The sequence below is a fragment of the Balaenoptera physalus genome (assembly GCF_965194825.1).
Source record: "Balaenoptera physalus genome assembly, chromosome: 21".
NCBI lineage: Eukaryota > Metazoa > Chordata > Mammalia > Artiodactyla > Balaenopteridae > Balaenoptera > Balaenoptera physalus.
This window is the reverse complement of record NC_138902.1, coordinates 35,009,688-35,031,055: the sequence shown is the minus strand read 5'-3', so window position 1 is coordinate 35,031,055 and position 21,368 is coordinate 35,009,688. Positions and strand designations below refer to the sequence as shown.

Here is a 21,368-nt window from a genome sequence, read left to right as displayed (position 1 = left end):
CAGGTGGAATATCACAGATTGTGCCACATTCACATCCTTTAAAGAATGGCTTTAACATTTAGAGATGCGTAGCTTCCAGAAGAAGCTGAGGAAGGAGAAAGGAACTTCTGTGAGTCAGTTTCAAAAATTCGAAGATTAATCATATAGCAGAAGGATTACAGCTTTCTATTAATGCATAAGTATATCTCAAATTTCAGATATAGAAAATATGTCTAAACCAAAGGGTGTGTCCATTAGTGATAAACACTGACTCAGCCACTTGACAAAATCCATAACGTTAAATGCTGACATCCAGTAGGAAATCGGACTTCAGTGCATTTAAGGTCCCTTGCAACGCTAATATCTCTTCTTCTGGTTTGATTTTCTCCCCTCTCCTATGCTGTGTTCTTTCTGGGATCTTGTAATCTTTACATAGTGATGTATAAAGATTTACGTAAGTAAACAAAAAATGCATTCACTTGTTACTCCCCTCCACTGAACTGAGGCAGGCTTCCAGGTCTTCTATTGTTCCTTGAGCAACAACAAATGTCTCCTGCTCCGGTTTCTTACCCAGTCATTAACACTCTCAGGCGAACATAGCTGGGGGCAGTGCTGAAGCCCCTGCAGTTAAATCTCTCTGCGTGTGAATTCTTTTGCTTCCACCTGCTTTGTTTTGACATGTATATCTTCCTTTGGGACCCATGTTCAAGAAAAAGTAGAAAATCCTAGGTTAAAAAATATTGCCTCAACCCCTTCTACAATGCTGCCTGGTTTTTACTTTCTATCCAACGGTAAATTTATAATGATCCTTATGGTTGTCAGTGGGCTCTGGTATTCTTGAAAGAAAGCATTGAGGTACACATCTAAAAAAAGACAAAAGACTTTTCTGTTTGTAAAGTCACTCATAATACTAAAGACCTGGCTCACCCTAATGAAATAACTGGAGATGCACTACAAAATGGTAGACGTTGCTTCCACGAGAAGGTTAGATTTCACACTATATGTAAGAATATTTTAATACCACAAGGATTCTTGATAATTTACATCCTAAACTTTGAGCAAAAGAAATATTATTTTGAATGTTTTTATATAAACTAAAAATACTGCTAAATTATAACTGTATTTCATAAAATACATTTGTTTCTGGATCTATGAGGAAAAAAATAAAGCAGACATTCTTATTCTAAAGTAAGGAATGTCATCTAATGTGGAATCTGCCATTATATCTGGCACTTTGGAATGACAGCCAACTTGAGACAAGCTGTAAGGTTTTGTATGAAAAATTACAAAATTCTGTCCCCCCAAAAGTAGTAAATAAATGTTTCCCAGGTTTTACAGACTTAATTTGGTTTTTAAAATGTAGTTTGAACGCATCTTTTTGAATATGGGGTTCTACACACCTACCCCCCATTGTTTTTCCAGTAGGAATACATTTCACATTTATAAATTTTATTTGTTAAGGGATAATATGCTACTTCCTGGGAAAAAATGATATACAAATGGTAGCATCTTCAGAATTGCATGCTTTTACCACAGATAAATTTCCTGGAGAACTTAAATGCAGATGAACTGCATATCTGAGGATTTTTTTTCCCGTCATTGGGAAATCCATAAAGAAGAGATTTTCTTTTTTTGGTAATGCAACAAATCTGATCTTATATGAATGCTTTAATCTTAAATATTTCAATATTTCATAATGATTTTAAGCATTTATTATATTATTTTGAGGAATATTTGCATCTTTCAAGTTGACAACCTAGTTAAATGCATCTCCTAACAATTTAAGCTCTTAAAATATCACATATTCATCAAATGCATTCTATGTGATCTGTATTAATCTAGCTACAAGACAGGGCAGATTAAAATATTATTTAAAGAGTTAGAGACACAAGAAATCTAGCTATTTTCTTGCTCTAATATTTTTGTTTACCTGATGATGAAACTAAGACTGATATATATTATAAAATTTCAAAATTCATGAACCGTATAAGATTAAAATCATTTCTTGAAGGACAGGGAGAATTTGCATAGACAAAATTTAATGGCCCTAAGGAAAAGGGGACACCCAATAATTACTTGAGGGCACCACTGGACACATTGGTCTGTGTCAGCATTCATACTCAGACACCTGAAACATCTTCCTTCCTCCCTTCTGCACTGAGGGCATATGGGGACCAGGCAACAGATGAAGTGCTGGCTAAGCTCCGTCTACCACAGTCCCACTCAGTCCACAGACCTACCCGACGGCTAGTTCTTCAGTTCCTAAATGAGCAAACAGAACAGATATGTTTTTGAGTATGTCACCCTTTCCATGTTGGGTCTTCACCTGGTGGCTTAAAAGCTATTATATATAGAAGACCAAGTAGAAACTTATGAAACTTGCCCTCCCCCACCCCAGTGTAGCCAAGACTGTAAATCAGCAGCAATATTCTTTCCCTTGGACACCCTTACGGACATAAAGGGTATAGGGTGATGCCTGTCAGTTTGCCACTTAAATTACCAGTCAGATCCTGCAAAACACACGTGGGGCTTGGAGCATGGCAGCATACGTCTGCACACTTAACCAGGAAGCAGCTGCCACACCTGCCACTGTCTTTGCTAGAGCAGGTTAACACAGATTACATGGCTGCAGTCAAAGAAAGGGATCAGAACGAGTTCACATCCACATGAATAAAACAACAGTACACATTGTGAGTTTTGCTCCAAGGCTGGGTTTAATATCCAACCTTCTGCCATAACGTCATCTGGAGAGACCTGAATTTCCTGATAATCCTACTGAATATCATGTGAATCCACTGAATTGATGGCATCATGCTAATAGATCACAGAAACACATTGGAGGCCACAGTGAGACAGATGTATGCCAAAGGGTAGGACACTTACCCCATGCATATTTCGGGTGGTGCCACGTTGGTAAAATTTAGGTGTTCAGTGTCAGGGGCATGCTGGAGCACATTATCAAAAGTAAGGGAGAGGGACTTCCCTGGTAGTACAGTGGTTAAGAATCCACCTGCCAATGCAGGGGACACAGGTTCAAGCCCTGGTCTGGGAAGATCCCACATGCTGCGGAGCAACTAAGCCCGTGCACCACAACTACTGAGCCTGTTCTCTGGAGCCCGTAAGCCACAACTACTGAGCCCGAGTGCCAAAACTACTGAAGCCTGTGTGCTTAGAGCCCGTGCTCCACAACAAGAGAAGCCACCACAATGAGAAGCTGGCACACCGCAATGAAGAGTAGCCCCCGCTCGCTGCAACTACAGAAAGCCTGTGCGCAGTAATGAAGACCCAATGCAGCCAAAAAGAAATAGATTTTTTTAAGAAAAGTAAGGGAGAAATGATTGAATCATGTGCCTCTCACCACAAAGAAGGTACAACAATGCCTGTGATGGTTAATTCTAGGCACCAACCTAGGTAGGCTATGGTGCCCAGTTGTTTGGTCAAACCACAGTCTCCATGCCCCTGTGAATGATTAACATTTGCGATCAGCAGCCCTTGAGTAAAGCGGACAACCTTCTGTAACATGGGTGGGCCTCATCCATTCCGCTGAAGGTCTTAAGAGCAAGATCTCTTAGGGCTTCCCAAATATTCCCACATATTGCCTCAGCTGAAAACAAATGCCTCTCCCAAGGCTATGTTCCCCCCTGGGCAGCTATGTCTCATGAAAGGTCAACGGAGATCCAAAAGGACCAGGTTGGGCCACCTCTGAAGGGTCATCTACCCTGGGCTCCCTTGGTGACTGTCAGCCTGGATTGCAGCCCAACTTCTCCCTCTGCCCAGCTCTGCTCCATTCTCTCCCTTCTACATGACTTCACACAAAAGCACATGCTTTTTTTAGCTCATCTATGTCAGAGGCTGATTCCTGGGACTTCAAACTCTGATATATGAAAAAAAATTTTTTTTTTTTTATTGAAGATGATAGGCACCAAAATAAGGTAGGAAAATTTTAGTAGAACAAGAGAAAGTAGTTAAATACACCTTAACTAATTCTTATTTCACACCTTAGGCTATTTCAATCCATTCTTGCTTCCACTAGGGTCAGGCAAAATTTTTACCACAGTGGATTCTTTAGTTAATATCATATTCCCAGTGATAATATATTACTTGTCTTTGTTGTCACATCCTTCTTCATACAAAAGCTTTTGTACAGGGACCAGGTAATTTTTACTACAATATAAATATATGCTAAGTCACGCTATGAAAAACTCATTATAAAATTATTTGTCCAAATTTCTGTAGTAACAAATTCTTCACTTCTCAACTCTGGTAAATGGTAGAATGTGAAGCCCGAAGCTGTCTAATATACAGGTTATATCCACAAAGAAATCTAGATGTGTGAGCACAATTTGAACCTCTTCCTGCAGAGATGCTATAAAAAGGCTGTTTTCTCATTACGCTAGGGTTTCCACTGTGCTGAGCTAAGAGGTACTGTTACTAATGATCAGAAGCGCACAGCCATCGTCCCTTTGCACTTCAATCACATTAGCCACTTAAATGGCAATATATCAAAGGAAAGGGTTTATACAGCTTTTCATTTGTGCATGTTTTCAAATAACGTTATCTCATTTACAACACCACATATCCAAAACTTCTGTTAAGATTAGAAGTATAACAGTGAGTCCACTGATGATAAGCGTCGGCTCCTAAGGGCTCTCGGGATAAGTAAAATAACGGTAGGAATAGAAGACATACAGGCCTGATGAGTCTCCTTTGCAAACCCAGAGCTACCGTCTTGCAACATTTTGACAAAAAGTAATTACTTCCTTTATTTTGCCCAAGGGCTAAATTTCTAACAAAAAAAAGTAAAAATAAAAATTCAGAATACATGTTGAGTTAAATGTGTAAATGGATGGGAAAGCATCACTGCTAAACAGTCATATAAACCGAAACCAAGATTAATTGTGTACTTTTATGTTAAAATGAAGAATAAGGAGAAGTATTTTCTTTCCATCTAAATTGCTGCTTTAAATTACAACAAACACGCCCAAACATTATGTTGTTTTTAAAATTATGAATAATTCAGTTTGAGTCACAACGTAAAGATTTGAAATGAAAAAAAGAGAGAGAAGTTATATTTACTGATAAGTAGATTTTTTTTTTGAAGGAATTTGATGAGAGCAGGCACATTTTTTTTTTTTTAACTTTTTGGGTTTATTTATTTATTTATTTATTTATTTATGGCTGTGTTGGGTCTTTGTTTCTGTGCGAGGGCTTTCTCTAGTTGCGGCAAGTGGGGGCCACTCCTCATCGCGGTGCGCGGGCCTCCCATTATCGCAGCCTCTCTTGTTGCGGAGCACAGGCTCCAGACACGCAGGCTCAGTAATTGTGGCTCACGGGCCTAGTTGCTCCGCGGCATGTGGGATCTTCCCAGACCAGGGCTCGAACCCGTGTCCCCTGCATTGGCAGGCAGATTCTCAACCACTGCGCCCCCAGGGAAGCCCCTGATAAGTAGATTTTATTGCAGCAAATGTTATTATCTGAAATAAAACTGTACACCACACATGAGTTTTCTAATTCAGGAGTTTATGAAAAATTCTAACTTCCGATTGAAAATCAAGGTTTGTTTAGAGGTTTGGCACCCATGTGTTTTGACTGCCTGTATCTCTGTGGAGATGAAGCAAAAATCACAGTCTTCACGAAGAGAAGCGTGGAGAGCGGCAGAAAAGTGTTAACTCTGCTTGCTTCAGGAGACACGGACGTCTCAAGCCAACGGTCAGGAGGTCACACCTGTATAATTCTGAGCCTTACTTGCATCCCCATGGGGACAAACCTCACACACCTGGATAATTTCATCCACTAATAACCTATACCTTTGGATCCAGAAGAAAGACTCTGGGTCCAGAGGGGGGTCTTCTAGAAACTGAGGAGAGGCCGAGAGGAGTTCTGAGGAATGGCCCAGGATGTGCCACCATCCTGAAATTGAGGAAAAAAGTTAATTCCATGAACACCCACTGAAAAGGAATAGGAAGTGCAGAAAGAAGAAAACCAGGTATGTATATTCTCCTGAAAGCCAAGTTTAGAAAGAGTATGAGGACGGGGAGCTTGGAAGTGAACAAATGCTGATGTGATGTTGATGTAAAACCTGGTAGGAGGAAGAGCAACTGCCCATTTGCGATCGGGAGAGGTGAGGTGTAGAAATTATTCATATCATTGGCTGTAAATGTTTGTTTCAGTGGGGATGAACGTGTGACTGGAAAAGCATCAAGAGAAAATGAAAAGTGAAGGCATGGAGACTGAGACAGATAACTCTTGAGGATTTTGGCAGAATTAGGATTTCGGAGACAGATCTATCAGTTCTGGAAGGGAATGGCTTCACTAGAGAGAGGAAGACTAAAAGTGTCAGAAAAATGAGCAATTTCTGGAACAATCTGGAGCAGATGAAAGAGCACAGGATCCTGTGATAACTGATAGAGAAGAACCAACAGTTCATTGTGAGAAGGGGGAAGACAAGGTGGGTAGACTGGTCGATTTGATGATGAGAACTTAAGAAAGTTTCCTTTACTGAGTAACTCAGAAGCAAAGTCAACTGCTGAAAGTGAAGAGAAGGAAACAGTTAAATATCTTCATTTTAAAATGTATGAATTGATATGAGGAACAGGGTATATAATGAGACCGCCAGGCAATAGATGAGGTACGTGGTCTGTATGCACTCAGCGTATACACTCAATACATATGCTCAAAAACACTTGAATTTTTCTTCAGCCAAGTTTAGCTTCTGCTCAGATGTAGCCACAGAATAGACAGAGAACTGGATTAAGGAGGCTCTCCTTACATAAATAAAAATTGCTTGCATGCTTATATACATACTTACCACATTATTTTCTATAAAGAAGTTCATTCTGTACATCCTATTTGTAATTACTTTGTAGTCACTCAGTAAATATCTTGAATATATTTCTGTATAATGTGAAGAAATCTAGAATTACAACTTATACAGTTGTACTGTATTCTACTATATGTATGTTACAAATGTCTTATTATTGGTACTTGTTTATTTCTAACTTTTGTCATTATTAAAATAACAAACTGAATATTTTGTGCATATATTAGATTTTTAAATTATTATTATTTAAATATTTAAATATATTTAAATATATATTAATTATTTAAATATTTTCAAAGAATCCTTCTGAACTTATAATTTTCCTCTGTAAAATGTGTTTATTCTTATCTCCTCTCCCATCCCTAATTAACGTCCCAATAATATCCGCTTCTGTATCTACAGAATCATGTTTCTAATTAAATTTTCTGTGGTTAAAGAGTTTTTCTTTTCTCCTCTCTATTCAATGAACTATAAATGTAGTGACTTCTAATACATTACCTTCATATATTTCTCTTCTAATTCCCTTGTATTTTTCTTTTTTTCCTTTTTTTGGAGGGGAGGAAGATTTTATAGCTTAAAATTATCTACTCATTTAAAAAACTTTTATTTCATTTTAATACTATGATCCTTAAGCCCTGACATCATTAAACAAATTACTTTTCAAATCATTCTTTCCTATTCTCCACTGTCTTATCTTCTTAAATTTGAATGAAATATTAAATTTCTATTTTATTTTATTTATTTTTCTATAAATTTATTTTTGTAATTTATTTATCTTTGGCTGCGTTGGGTCTTCGTTGCTGCGCATGGGCTTTCTCTAGTTGCGGCGAGCGGGGGCTACTCTTCGTTGCGGTGCGCGGGCTTCTCATTGCAGTGGCTTCTCTTGTTGCAGAGCACGGGCTCTAGGCACGCATCCATCAGTAGTTGTGGCACGCAGGTTCAGTAGTTGTGTCTTGCAGGCTCTAGAGCTCAGGCTCAGTAGTTGTGGCGCACAGGCTTAGTGGCTCCGCGGCATGTGGGATCTTCCCGGACGAGGGCTCGAACCCATGTCCCCTGCATTGGCAGGCAGATTCTTAACCACCATGCCACCAGGGAAGTCCAAATTTCTATTTTAAAATCATTTTATGGGTCCCAATTTTCTGCTAGTAGTATTTTCAGAATTTGGTAAATAATTATAATTAAAGTGACTGATGCTTTTGTTTAAATTTGTAAAATTAAATATACAGTAGTTTAGAAAATGAATGAGTTAGTTGATGTTAGTATTTATGGACATTCTTTGCTGCACTTTTAGTCTATTTAATAACACTAAGTGAGATCATCTATATCAGATTGACAAAAATGTCCATTACATATAATTTTGAGAAGCAAGTGAGAACCTGCACATAAATAACAGCTCAAAAACTTGGATGTTTTCAACCTATATATTTTATATCAGAAAGACAGAAACTCTGAGAGTTTTATACATAAGAAATAAACAAAAATAAAAAAGATCAAATACAATATATAGTTTCTAAACAAAATTAAGTCTAGAAGAATGACTCTGGAATTGAGTCTTAGTTTGTCATATATAAATGAAGGTTACGAGAAGTTCAAGATTGACTCCCAAGCAGATATTGGTGCTTATGGGACAGAGAAAAACATACTTTGTTTTCACACAGGACTTTATAATTTTTAACTACTTATAATTTGTTCATTCATCCATTGTTACTGATCTCAAATAAACATCTCAGTTTTTTGTTGCCATACTCTACTCATTAACTGATTTCCCCTGATTCTTTTTCAATTGTGGTAAAATATGCATAACATAAAATTTACCATTTTAACCATTTTCGACTGTACAATTCTGTAGAATTATGTAGATTTACATTCTTGTGCAACCATCACCACCATCCATCTCCAGAACTGTCTCATCTTCCCCAACCAATACTCCATCCCTACTAAACACTAGCTAAACACTCACTCCTCATCCTCAGCCCAGACCCTGGCAACCACCCGTCTACTTTCTGTCTCTGTGGATTTGGCTTCTGTAGGGACTTCATACAAGTGGAATCATACAGTATCTACCCTTTTGTGGCTGGCTTATTTCACTTAGCATAACTTATGTCCTCAAGGTTCATCCCTGTTGTAGCATATGCCATGCTTTTTAAGCATAAATAATATTCCTTTATACAAATGAATAATATTCCACTGTAAGTATAGACCGCCTTCTGTTTATCCATTCATTGTTTGATGGACACTGTGAATAATGCTTCTATGAACATGGGGCCACACATGTCTCTTCCAGCCCTTGTTTTCAGTTCCCTTGGGTATATACCTAGAAGCAGAATTGGTGGACCACATGGCGATTCTATGTTTAACTTTTTGTGGACTTTCAATACCATTTTCCACAGCAGCAGCGCCATTTTACATTCCTACCAGCAACACAGAGGGTTCCAATTTCTCCACATCTTTACAAACACTTGTTATTTTCTGTTTTTTGTTTGTTTGTTTTTGATAATAGATTTTCAATGCGTATGAAGTCATATCTCACTGTGGTTTTGATTTGAAATTCCCTAATGAATAGTTCTGTTGAGCATAATTATTGGCCGTTTGTATATCCTGTTTGGAGAAGTGTCTATTCAAGTCTTTTGCTCATTTAAAAATTGTTTTGTTGTTGCTACCACTGAGTTTAGGAGTTATTTATATATTCCAAATATAACCCCTTATCAGATATATGATTTGAAAATATTTTCTTCCAACCCATGGGTTTGCCTTTCACTCTGACAGTGTCCTTTGATTTACAAAAGCTTTTAATTTGAATGAACTCCAACTTATATATTTTTTTCTTTCATTATCTGTGCTTTAGGTGTCATATCCAAGAAATCGTTGCTAAAACCAACATTAAAGCTTTTCCCTCATAATTTCTTCTAAGTGTTGCTCTGATATTTACACTTTGCTACATTTTGAGAGAATTTTTGTACATGATGTAAGGTAAGGTTCCAACTTGATTTTTTGCACATGAATATCCAGTTTTCTCAACACTATTGGAAGGAATGTCCTTTTCCCATTGTGTGGTCCTGGCACTTCAAAAATCCTTTGATCATATATACATGAGTTTACTTCTGGGCTCTCTGTTCTAGTCCGTTTGTCTATGTCTCTCTTTGTGCCAGTACCACACTGTTTTAATTACTATAGCTTTGTAATATGTCTTGAAATCAGGAAGTGTGAGACCCCCAACTTTGTTCTTTTTCAAGATCATTTGGCTAGTCAGGGTCGTTTGAGATTCTGTGTGAATTTTAGGATGGACTGTTCTATTCTGAAAAAAAAATCACTGGAATTTTTGATGGGGATTGCATTGACTCTGTAAACTGTTTTGGGTAGACATGACATCTTAGCAATATTAAGTCTTCCAATTCATGAACAGGGGATGTCTTTCCATTTATTTGTGTCTTCTTTAACTTATTTCAACAATATTTTATATTTTTTAGTGCACAGATCTTTCACTGTCTTGGTTAAATTTATTCCAAAGTATGTTATTCTTTATGATGCTATTGTAAATGGGATTGTTTTCTTAATTTCCCCTAAAGATTGCTCGTTGTTCATGTATAGAGACACAAGTGATTTTGCATGTTGATTCTGCACAGCAACTTTGTTGAATTTGCTTATTAGTTCCAACACTTTTTTTTTTTTTTAATGGAACTCCCCTGGTTCTTAAAGGAGCCAAAACTTTCTGTGGCCTCCAAAGACAGTAAAATCAGCATTTTCTTCTGTGGATGCTAAAGCACCATCTGGCAACTGCCAGTTTATAAAGTTAGGCAATATTATATTTAGGTTTAAATTAGTTGTATATGAATATTACAGTTTTTTACACAGTTTAGGGGGAATACATTGGAGTGAAAAAGAAAACCTAAAAATAAATCATTTTCTGCACAGCTGGATGGAAACTGTCCAAGAGTTTGAAAATTCCACAGCAGTGAAACTGTACCTAATTTCTTACCTAATTTTATATTATTATTCTTAGAAATCTTTCCTATGTCTGAGTAGGGCCAGTGTAATCCCCAATCTGTATATATAACTGAAGAGTTAATGTGATGCTAGGGGAATTTAACCCACCTTATAATATTTAGACTCAACGACAGGAATCATATTCAAAATATTTAAATGTTGTGTAGAAGAAGCTTCAAACAATCAGAAACATTTTGACCAACAACAAGGAAGGCCATAAAGCACTAGCAATTGCCCAGCACAACCTACACTGAAGCAAACTAACGTGGGCTCTGAAAATAAAGCCAGCCCCTCCACAGACTGGACTGAAAACATTCAATGTAAGAATGAAAGAAAACTCGAACATACAACATGTTTTCAGCCTCCCCAGCTTTGCTTTTTATAGTCCATAAACCAGAAGCTATTTCTTAACAGAGGCAAGTGGCAAAATAAACTACTTCATATGTGTGTGTGTGTATACACACTATAGTAACTGTTTTCTAAAGAGGGTCATAGGTATATTTTCAGGGCCTATAATCAGGTGGTCATAATGTAAATTTAGTTTTCTCCATCAATTTATTCCTATTCCAAGTCCCGTTTGGTCTGTTTATATAATGTTTGATGCAGTCATTTCCAATAAATCCAGTGATTTCAGTGCTTTCTTGGTCATTTTAGGTTTATATTCCGTCTCCTCAACGTTTCTTCTCTCCTGCCCACTCCCCACAAGCACGCACTTTCTAAGGCTACATGAAGATACTGTTAGGGAGGGGGTGTCTGGCATGTATGTGATGATCTTTCTCCTCCAGTGCCACCCTTGGAACGGAACCTTCCCTGTCTTGTTCTGATCCTTGGCACCCATCCCTCTGGGGTCTGGGGAGGTGTTCAAGTTATCCAACTGTCCTCTCGTCCTCTTTCTACTTGTCTCAAATGCTGGACTTCCTCAGGTTACCCAGCTGTGACCCAGCTGTTGTCTGACCTCTTCGCTGATGTACACAAGGTCATTTGCCCTTTGATACAAATCTATAACATCACCAGGCTGTCCCAAACCTTCTGTTGTAAGCACACTGATATTATGCAGGAAGATTTCCTTCTACACAATTCCCTACTCTACCAGGCTTCACATAAAAAGTTTTATACAAGTCTTCTCTGTACTTGACCCCAAATTTGTGGAGGCATCATATGATCTAGCTGTTCCTCCTCTCTCCCACAAGTGTCCCATCCAGAAAGGGTAGGTCATAGATCCCTCTCAAGTGGTCAGCAGTACCTGAGCTGCATAACATGAGAAAGCTTAGGCCCAAGTTTTGGACAATGTTACATGACCCAAGAACCCATGATGAAGCTCAAGATCCCAAACGTGTCTTGTTTTCTGTGTTTCGCTCTGAAGGCATAATGTTTTTAGAATGTCTTAGCTTCAAAATCTATATTGATGAAGAAAGACTCATGGTAATATTTTTTAAAACTCCTAAAAATCAGATAAACAATTACGTCTTAAATGTAAAATTACAGTTTCTCTTTGTAAAGGATCCTGGCTGACTCTAGAATTATAAGAGAATCCTTTTTCTCTTTCTTTCATTCAACTTCTTGGCCCTTGACTCATGATAGCTTGCGAAAGTTTAGCTACTGTGTAAAGCTACCAGTTATCTAAAATGAGAAGAGTCTGGGAAGGTATATGCAACCACATCACTGGAAAAATAGAATATGCAATATATCCTAAAAAGGAAAGAGAGGAAGGAGAAGGAGGAGGAGGAAAAAAGGAAGAAGGAAGAGGAGGGGGGTGCGGAGGGGTAGGGGAGAGAAGAAACAGAGCCAGATTAAGAAATACTGAACAGAGGCTCTCACGTTCAAAGTAATGATAAAGAAAACGGGGCCAGGAGAGGATTCCCATGACCAAAGATGGGAGTCATTGGTTGGACGGTTGAGGAGCTACGCACTCAGGATGAAGTAAGCAAATCCAGACAGGAGGACCTAAATGCAACATACCACCCTACTGCACATTTATAGCTTCTTCATAGTGATTTTAAAATTGTAGCTGATCAGTTCATTCAATTCAGTGGGGGATGAGTGCAGTAATAAAAGCAATGAATTATATGTTGTCAGTTCTAAAGGGTAGGACATTGTAAAGACCATTTTTCTGGGAGAATAGCTGCCAGAAAATCAGGAGTTTCCAGGCAAATTGATGCTAGAATAAAGCTTACTTGATAATTTTATATTTTAAAAAAATACTTTGAAAGTATATATTGAAGTACCCAAGTTTTAAGGAATGCCCACCATAATATTTCAAAATAAATGATGCTAAAGAGATTATGATATACTATCAGAAATAACATTGAAGTCATTTACAGGGCAATGAGAGAAATACATTTCAGTGTGGGTTCATGGACAATGTAGTCAAGAGAAAAGGAAGTACTAAATTAATAGTATTTGGTTTCCCATTCTCATTCATGATATTAAGGAGGGGGTGAACCAAGAGCAAAAGTGGGCTGTTTCCTGAAGAGGCAACAATGCTGAAAAATCAACAAAATTCTGGTTGTCTTAGAGAAAATGAAAAGAAAATAAAGATCTATATTGAGTGTGTGTGTATATATATATATATATATATGTATATCTCAATAAGGAAACATAGATAATTTCTAGTGAGGAATGCATTACACAAGAGCACCATGCCTCAAGTCCTCCTGGTAGAGACAGAGAACTGGGTTGAGGTGGCCATGGATTTGGCCATGGCCAGCACTGCTTATTTTTGTTGTTTACAAAAGCATATTTACAAAATAGATTGGTAACTTTAACTTAACCATCGGCAATGCTTGTGGTGTTGCTTGCACTATTCATAAATTTTCACCTCCTGATAGTGTTAACAAGTCCTTCTACAGGTATTTTTCACAGAGATTGAGTGCATGGTGGTGTAAAGAACTTCATACAATCAGAGCATTTAGGCAGACTGAAAGAATTCTGTGCTCTGTGGAAGGAAGGTATTTCTAGAGAATGTGGCCTAGAGAAAGTTCACAATTCTGTAGATTTTAAAGTTTTTTTTTTCATAAATATCTTTTACTGAATGCCAGCACCATTGTCATATGGTAAAGATGGCATTCCACATATATTTTCAAATGGATTTTCAGTATTCTAAATGATCCTTATTTGATTCCTAAAAGGAATTGTTCAATTATATTTTTAAGCAGCACGTATTATTATGATTACCAAGTGACTTTATGTATGTTGATAAATAGGAACTTCTTCCAATAATGAAATAAGGTAAAGGTCCATCTTGAGGCAAAATCACTAATGATTATTGAGTTTTACATAGCAGGTACTTTTCCATTTGTTACTTTTATTAGCCCATTTGACCTTCAAAACAATAGAAACTAGTATACTATTAGTTTGCACATTTTACAAAGGAAGAAGCTGAGTAATGGATGGATTACTTACTTGGCCCATGGTTATACATCTGGACTTTGAATCCACAGTGGATTCCAGAGCCCATGATCCCAAATACAACTCTCTATTGCCTCTAAATTTCCTTTAAATATGCTAGTTCTTCCTGAAATCAATGTTCTAAAATACATATTAACTTATGGTCACATGCATAGCATATTAATAGAATTCTCTTAATTTAGACTAATACTGAAATAAGGTATTGGGTAGACATCAATAGACTAAATATTTTCACAGAAATTGAACCTCTAGAAGAATATAAAGAAAAACCATGTTTTTCTTTTTTTAAAAAAAACAGTAATATGCTAGATAAATAAATCATTTAATTCAGGGCTTTTTCAAAATGAATTTACAATTCATTTATTTCCAAGGAATTTAATTTTTCCCTAGAAAAATTTCCAAGGAATTTAATTTTTCCCTAGATAGATACTTCACTATCTACAGTTATTGATTAAAATAAATATGGTAGACTTCACATATTTGCAATTAAAGGAAATTATTTTTGTTTTAAACATATCTACTTGAAGGGTTTTGTACTTTGTTGCTCAAAAAATTTATTTGTGACAGAGGTGATATTGAAAAGGTTGATAAAAATCGATTTTGACTCATAGAGTTTAAAACTACCATATATTTGTGTACGGTAAAATGAATTGCCACACAAAATAACATGTCAGAGAGAAAAATGGCAGTTGCCCACAAAATCAATCTCTGGTGCAATCAGTTTTTTTTTTTACTATTATGATTTATTGAGAGCATAGAGTCCCAACTTCAATACCCACAACAACTTAAATTTAGATTCTTGGGGACTTACAAAAACAAAAAATTCAGCTAAATTTAAAGAAAAAATCTCGACTCTATTTTATTTACCAATAAATACTTACTATGATATGGCACATTGGAATGATCTAATGTAATTAAATATCAAGGAGGATAATTACACTATGGGTGGGTGTGTGTGTGTGTGTGTGTGTGTGTGTGAGCGTGTATGTATACAAATGGAAGATGTTTTCTTTCAGTGCTACATTTTAAAAAGTATCTAGTCTCAAATGATAATAGATTATTTTAAGGAACAATTACTGTTTCTGGAAATGCTTTTGTTTTCAAAGTTTACATTTTGAATGGGTATTTTTAAAGGGTAAGTGGATGTGGAATTTCATGGCGGTTTTTCCATTCCGAGTTTGAATGTTACTGACTCTGTGATTTAGCTGCCTGTGGAGAGTCCTCTCCTACACTGGGAGACTGTGAGTTTCTCAAGGGCGAAAAGCTTATTTTCCTCCTCTCCCTGTACCCTGAGCCTGTCTCCGTGGCTGGTTTATAGTAGTGGCTCACTTATCCACTGACAAAGTAATTGAATCAATCACACTTCCTAGAGAATGCCTTGTTATTTTTTTATATTAAAACGTTAAATTTTGTTTTTTTTATCATTTATGGTATGATAATTACATTTTTAAAGTATGACCCAACCTTTTCCATTTTTAAAGTGTTTTTAATGACGCCTGTTATTCTTCAGTAAAAGGAGAAAGGTCAGACACTAGGACTTACATTTGAACAGACACGGTAACTACCTGCTGTCCAGGTGGGGTGAAGCAGGGGTGGGGCATGTGTTCAAGGCCTGGAAAGCAGCCTGTGGTGGTGACCGGGCAGCACCAGTGGGCAGTTATCCAGTTCAGTGTCTACCTCAGTCTCAAAGCAAAGGCATCTGAGGTTCCTAACCCAGATTACAAAAGGAAGGACGGTGAGCTACAAGGCCTGTTGTTCTAACAATCAAAGTAAACTCAGGAGTGACACTGTGAAACTGTAAAGTTCAAAATGGTGGCGAGGATTGGCCCAGAGGGATCTCCTGAGCGGGATCAAGGCGGGCGGATGGAGTGTGTGCAGTGCTTTTCCTGAGCCGCAACACGGTGCAGGTTTGCGAGGGGCCAAGTGTACAGTGTAGAGCCGGGAGCAAAGCGGACAAGACATTTCAGGAACTTAAAACTAAGGAAATCAAGTGTCTTATCTGAAATATCATATAACAAAGACTCAGCAGAAATAAGAGAACTGAGTGGGCTGAGTGTTTGTGTAGGTGGCAGTTAGTTTTTCAGTTTCACTTGGATAGTTTGGGGAGCAGAGTCAGTGTAAAAAGGCCCAAGTAAGTGCCTATGAAACCCACTGGAAAAGGAACTCATGAATCGGGGAGGGGTATTTCTTATTTTCTGTATTTAACAAGAGAACAACACATGACACTTTAGGGATGCCGTCAGTCTGCAGGGCTGAAAGCACAGATGCCCTTCTGAGAATCCGGGAGGCACCTGTCACTTAATAGTCATGGGTCAATACTCTGATACTAAACAGCCAGTATTAGGCTTTAAACACTAGAATAGATGAAGCTAACCAGTTGATAATTTACTGGCAGGACAGCGCAAAGAAACAACACTGAAAACGCAGGAAATAAAGACCTTGGAGGGGCCGGGAAACAAAACAGCCCCGGAAGGCAGAGAGGAGGAAGTAATGAACACTCGCTGGCCAGCAGGGCCGGTCTCAGTCTACAGGGGCTCTTCATTCTGCAATTAAACGCCAGGAGTCAGGGGCTGACTGCCCCAGCCAGGCGCCAGTGCTGACACTGACAGGGCCGCATGCCGCGGGGTGGGTGACTCCCTAAAGGCACACTAAATCACTGTAATCACAAGAACTCCGAGACCTGGGCACGAGGAAGGAAAGCGAAAGGACAACCATTAAAATATCATTATTCTTAATGACTAGCACTTCCTCTGGAGCCTGGAAACTAACAAAATCCCCATCTAAAACAAAGCAAAGCAACAAAACAATAAAAAAGCAATAGCTATTATTTTGCTGATTCTTAGCACTGCTTTGTTAATTTGGAAATCTACACTCAGATGATAAATCATGGTTCAATTATAAATCAACAATGACAAGAAGATCCTAGAAGCAATCAGAAGAAAACAACCAAAAAGGACTTAAAAAAAGGACACACACCTTTGATTTCACAACAGGTAATCGAACAGAGTCAAAACAAATTTTCAGAGAACAGTATTTTGCAGGAAACATTTTTTGATCAAAGAGCAATTAAGAACTTCCAGATTCAGTTCATTGTGTTGAAAGCTTGGAGGTTGTCACTCATGTTCCTGCAACAGCAAGAAGCTGGACAACTGAAATCCCATGTCTTTTCCTACGTCCATCAGAGAGCTAAGGTCACAAAGAAAACCACCACCCTGAATTCTGGAGAGACAGGCAACCCCAGAGGATCTGCGTTCATGGAGCCGTAGCTGCTGGAGCTGTAAGCTGGCAGGAACATTTAGGTGCAACCTGCATTCTGGCTGGTGGAAAATCAAATGACTCCCAGGCTGCAGCAGTCGGGAACCCTTCATCACACAGCTGCCCAGCGTCTCTGCTTCCAGGGGTTCCGCTCTCCACGTGTGCACATCCGTAGTAGCAGACGCTCAGGGAGACCCAAATGCAGAGCTCTTTTCCAGCTCTCCTGGAGCTCTTTTCTCTGTATAGCTTCCTTCACTCCAGACCTCTGCCTGCCAACCACCAGCTGCCTCAGAATCCTTCAGCTCTGACCCATCTCCTAAACTTAATGAGCTTGCTTTGCCCAGACTGCCCTCCACTCTCTTTCACCCTTTGGAATGTGCTACTGGCACAATGGCATAGAGTCGAAATCACACAGGATGTAGCCTTTTCAGATTGGCTTCTTAGACTCAGCAATACGCATTTAAGTTTCCTCCATGACTTTTCATGGCTTGATGGCCTAGGTTTTCACGGTGGTGAGGAGGTAGGGCTTGGGAGAGAGCTACCCTGAATGAGGGGCTTGCTTGGTGTGAATCTCCCACTGGCACCCAAGGAGGGAGCCCTCAGGCTTCCCATCAACTTGTGCAAATACAGGGCAGAAGGAGAAGAGGGAAGGGTGAGATTTGAGAGCTGTCAGGAGTCAAACATCAAAAATGAAGTCAGGCTACTCATTACAATTATCTAATCACATAATTCAGTAATTCATAGATGTACTAATTCATTTGACAAAAAATTACTGGGCAGTACATTAAGTCATATACTGGAATTGTAATGGAGTGAGGCCCTCTGGGTTCTCAGTACAGATCCCCCCATGTCCCCCAGCTGCCTCTTGTCTGTAGAAAAACTTCAGCCAAAGAGTAAATTTAATCAGAAAAATGAGAAAATGCAGAAACAAAGGAAAACAGTCAAACAAGACAAAATAATAATAGTCATTAATCAAAGTCAGGAACCGTTAGTTCCTCCCTAAGGGCGATAGTTAATATTCTGAGTCATGTCCTTTGAGCTCTTTTATAGATACTGAAACCCACACCAGGTGGACGAAGTTAACTACTTGATGACCAGACTGTAGCCATAATATAAGCTGCTCCATCGTACACAATTCTGAGAACTAGCTTCAAGGAGATGGGAACAAACTGACTCTGGAATTGAAGACTAACTGTACTTACACCAATCAGTATGATGCTGATCAGACGACCGCATGACCAATTTCAAGATGACTGTCAGAGCTGACTGTGCTGTTTCTTCCTCGCCCGATACACCCCGGAGACTCTTCTTTAAGAGCTCTTGCCCCCTGATTGGCAGGCAGGAGCTGGGTCTCTGGGACATGAGTCCACCTTCTCCCCAGGAATGCTGGCTTCCTCAGTAAAGGTATCTTTCTTTTAACCCACCATATTTCTCTCAGTATTGGATTCTTGAGCGAAGAGCAGCTGAACCTGAGTTCGGTAACAGGATGATGGCCATAACTGGCAAGATGAAACCCCTGCCATCGTGATGCTTATGGTATAGGGTCATGTTTCCCAAACTTTCAGTTGCCTAGTAATTAACTGGGTAGCTTGTTAGAAATGCTCATTATCAGGCCATCCTCCTGAGATCTGGATGGGGCTTAGACATATGCAGAATCATCCCCAGATGAGTTGTCCGTGGATCTCAGTTTAAAATAAGCTTAGTCTAGTCCATTTCTAGCCAGCGTGACAATCGTCAGGAGAGTTATAACCTTCTCTATGAAGTATTGCAAGTGTTTCATTATGAGAGAAACTGCATCCTGTTTTTCCTGGAATAATACAGTTTTTTGCCTCTGATCTTGTGTCCCATCCAGTTTACCATTTGTCTCAAATGAATTCTAATTGGACAATAAGTTCTTTATTATCAAAAGTCTTGTGCAAACCTCTGGACAGCAGTGTAGCTGAGTAACAGAGCATAGGTTTTGAGTCCGACACCCTGGGTTTTTAGTGCATCTCAGCCACCTGGTCGCTGTATGATCTTGTGCAGACTACTAGTCATTAGCTATTAGTTCCCACGTCTCTAAAATGGGGGTAAGAATAGACCCCCAGTCTCAAAGGAGTGCTGTCCAGACTGAATGAGCTTCCGTATATAAAGAGCTCCGCTCACGTCTAGCGTGTCAGGAGCGCTCAGTTAAGATCTGTCATCATCAGTCGTCGTTATCTCCCTAGTGCAGCATGCGGGGCCAGGAGCAGCTGTGGTAGGTCTGCCAGCAAGATGGCATGTAGAAACTGGAGGCTCGTTTCATTAAGTTCATGCTTTCTCTTTTCTTTAACGACATCCCAGAATAGCTTAAATTTAAATGAATATGATGCTTTTTCTAAGTATTAAGAGTATCCCACCAACTTATTGCTTTATTTTGAACTTCTATAAACCAACTTTTGTTACTCTCATTAGCCAGTCATAATGATCATTTTTTAATAAGTACCGTGCTCTGTGGGAAAGTAATGTGACTTTCCCCCTCAGTCTGACAGAAACTGCAAAGAACTAATCAAAGGAGACATCCAAAGTAACATATGTTTTCTTTTCCAATAATTTTAAATGCTCAAAGGGTTATTAGCATCTCTGTATCTCTAAATTCTCAGATAGTGTAATTATCACATACTGAGACAAGAGATAACTAAAAATATGAAATTTTACTTTAATATTGTTAAAATAGTTGGTGAGCCAACTTTCTGCCGATCATCATTAAGATTTTTCTTCTAATGCAGCATCTTTAAGCTTGTGCCCTTGAGTTATGTAATAAAATACTAGATTTAACCTAAAATGGTGAGGTGCATATATTTGTTTACACTGGGAAGAGCAGCCACAGTCCCTTTGTGGCTGTAATTGTTAAGGCCAACAGCTGTGACATGTAGGTACCTTGTTTTATGAGAAAGTGTGGGCCGAAGACAAGAAAACAGTACCAGCAGCTGCTGGATCCCCTCTCGCCTGGTGTAATCAAACAGTGCTAATCAAACACAACATTGTAAACCAACTATACTTCAATAAAAAATAAATTAATTTTTAAAAAGTGTTAATCAGACAGACGATGAGTTAGGCTCTGTTTCTCTTCTGAAATCCACTGTAGGAAATAAAGAACTCAGCTACTCATTTTCTGGTTTCTTGTACATCAGTGAGAATGGAAGGAATCTTGTCAGCTCAAGGGTGGGGGCGAGGGATGGAGTAAGAGTTTGGGATTAGCAGAGGCAAACTAGTTATATAGGATGAATAAACAACAAGGTCCTACTATATAGCACAGGGAACTATATTCAATATCCTGTGATAAACCATAATGGAGAAGGATATGAAAAAGAATATGTATGCATAACCGAGTCACTTTGCTGTGTAGCAGAAATTAACACAACATTGTAAATCAACTATACTTCAATAAAATTTTTTAAAAAAAGAAAAGAAAAGAATTAGAAGCGCCTATTCTCCATCGACTTCACAGCCTTGACAAGAAAGCTATAACGCTCACTTTGGGAAAACGTTAAACCATTAAAAAACCAGTCAATTAAAATGCAGGCTGTTGACATGACTTTATTACTCCAAGATGATTAAGTTTTATTTGTTGCTATGTCACTGATTTTGGAAGACTGTGGTACACAAGATAGAGATACTTCTCACTTGGGGGTCTGAGCTGCCTTACATATTACATGTTACATATTATTACCCACTACACATTAAATATCACATATTACATGTTACACATTACACATTATCACACTACATGTTACACATAACACATTCACATTACATATTACAATAGGCCTGCCTCTCAGCTTACTTTAACTTAAGTGGAATTCTTCTAGGCATGGTGCTACTTTTTATATCTGTGAATTTATATTGTTTAGTGTTTTTGATTCATTTACAAGTGTGATGTTACATAACAAGATCATAAGAG

The 21,368-nt window shown here is 38.4% G+C and overlaps 1 long non-coding RNA gene across 1 annotated transcript; it reads right to left on the bottom strand.

The window, feature by feature from the left end:
- Positions 1-5,102: 5,102 nt before the first annotated feature.
- LOC309651373 lies at positions 5,103-19,625 on the bottom strand. Its single transcript, XR_014258079.1, has 2 exons — positions 16,864-19,625; positions 5,103-16,824 (listed from the first exon to the last, which is right to left on the bottom strand). It is a non-coding gene; the product is annotated as an uncharacterized lncRNA (long non-coding RNA).
- Positions 19,626-21,368: the final 1,743 nt, after the last annotated feature.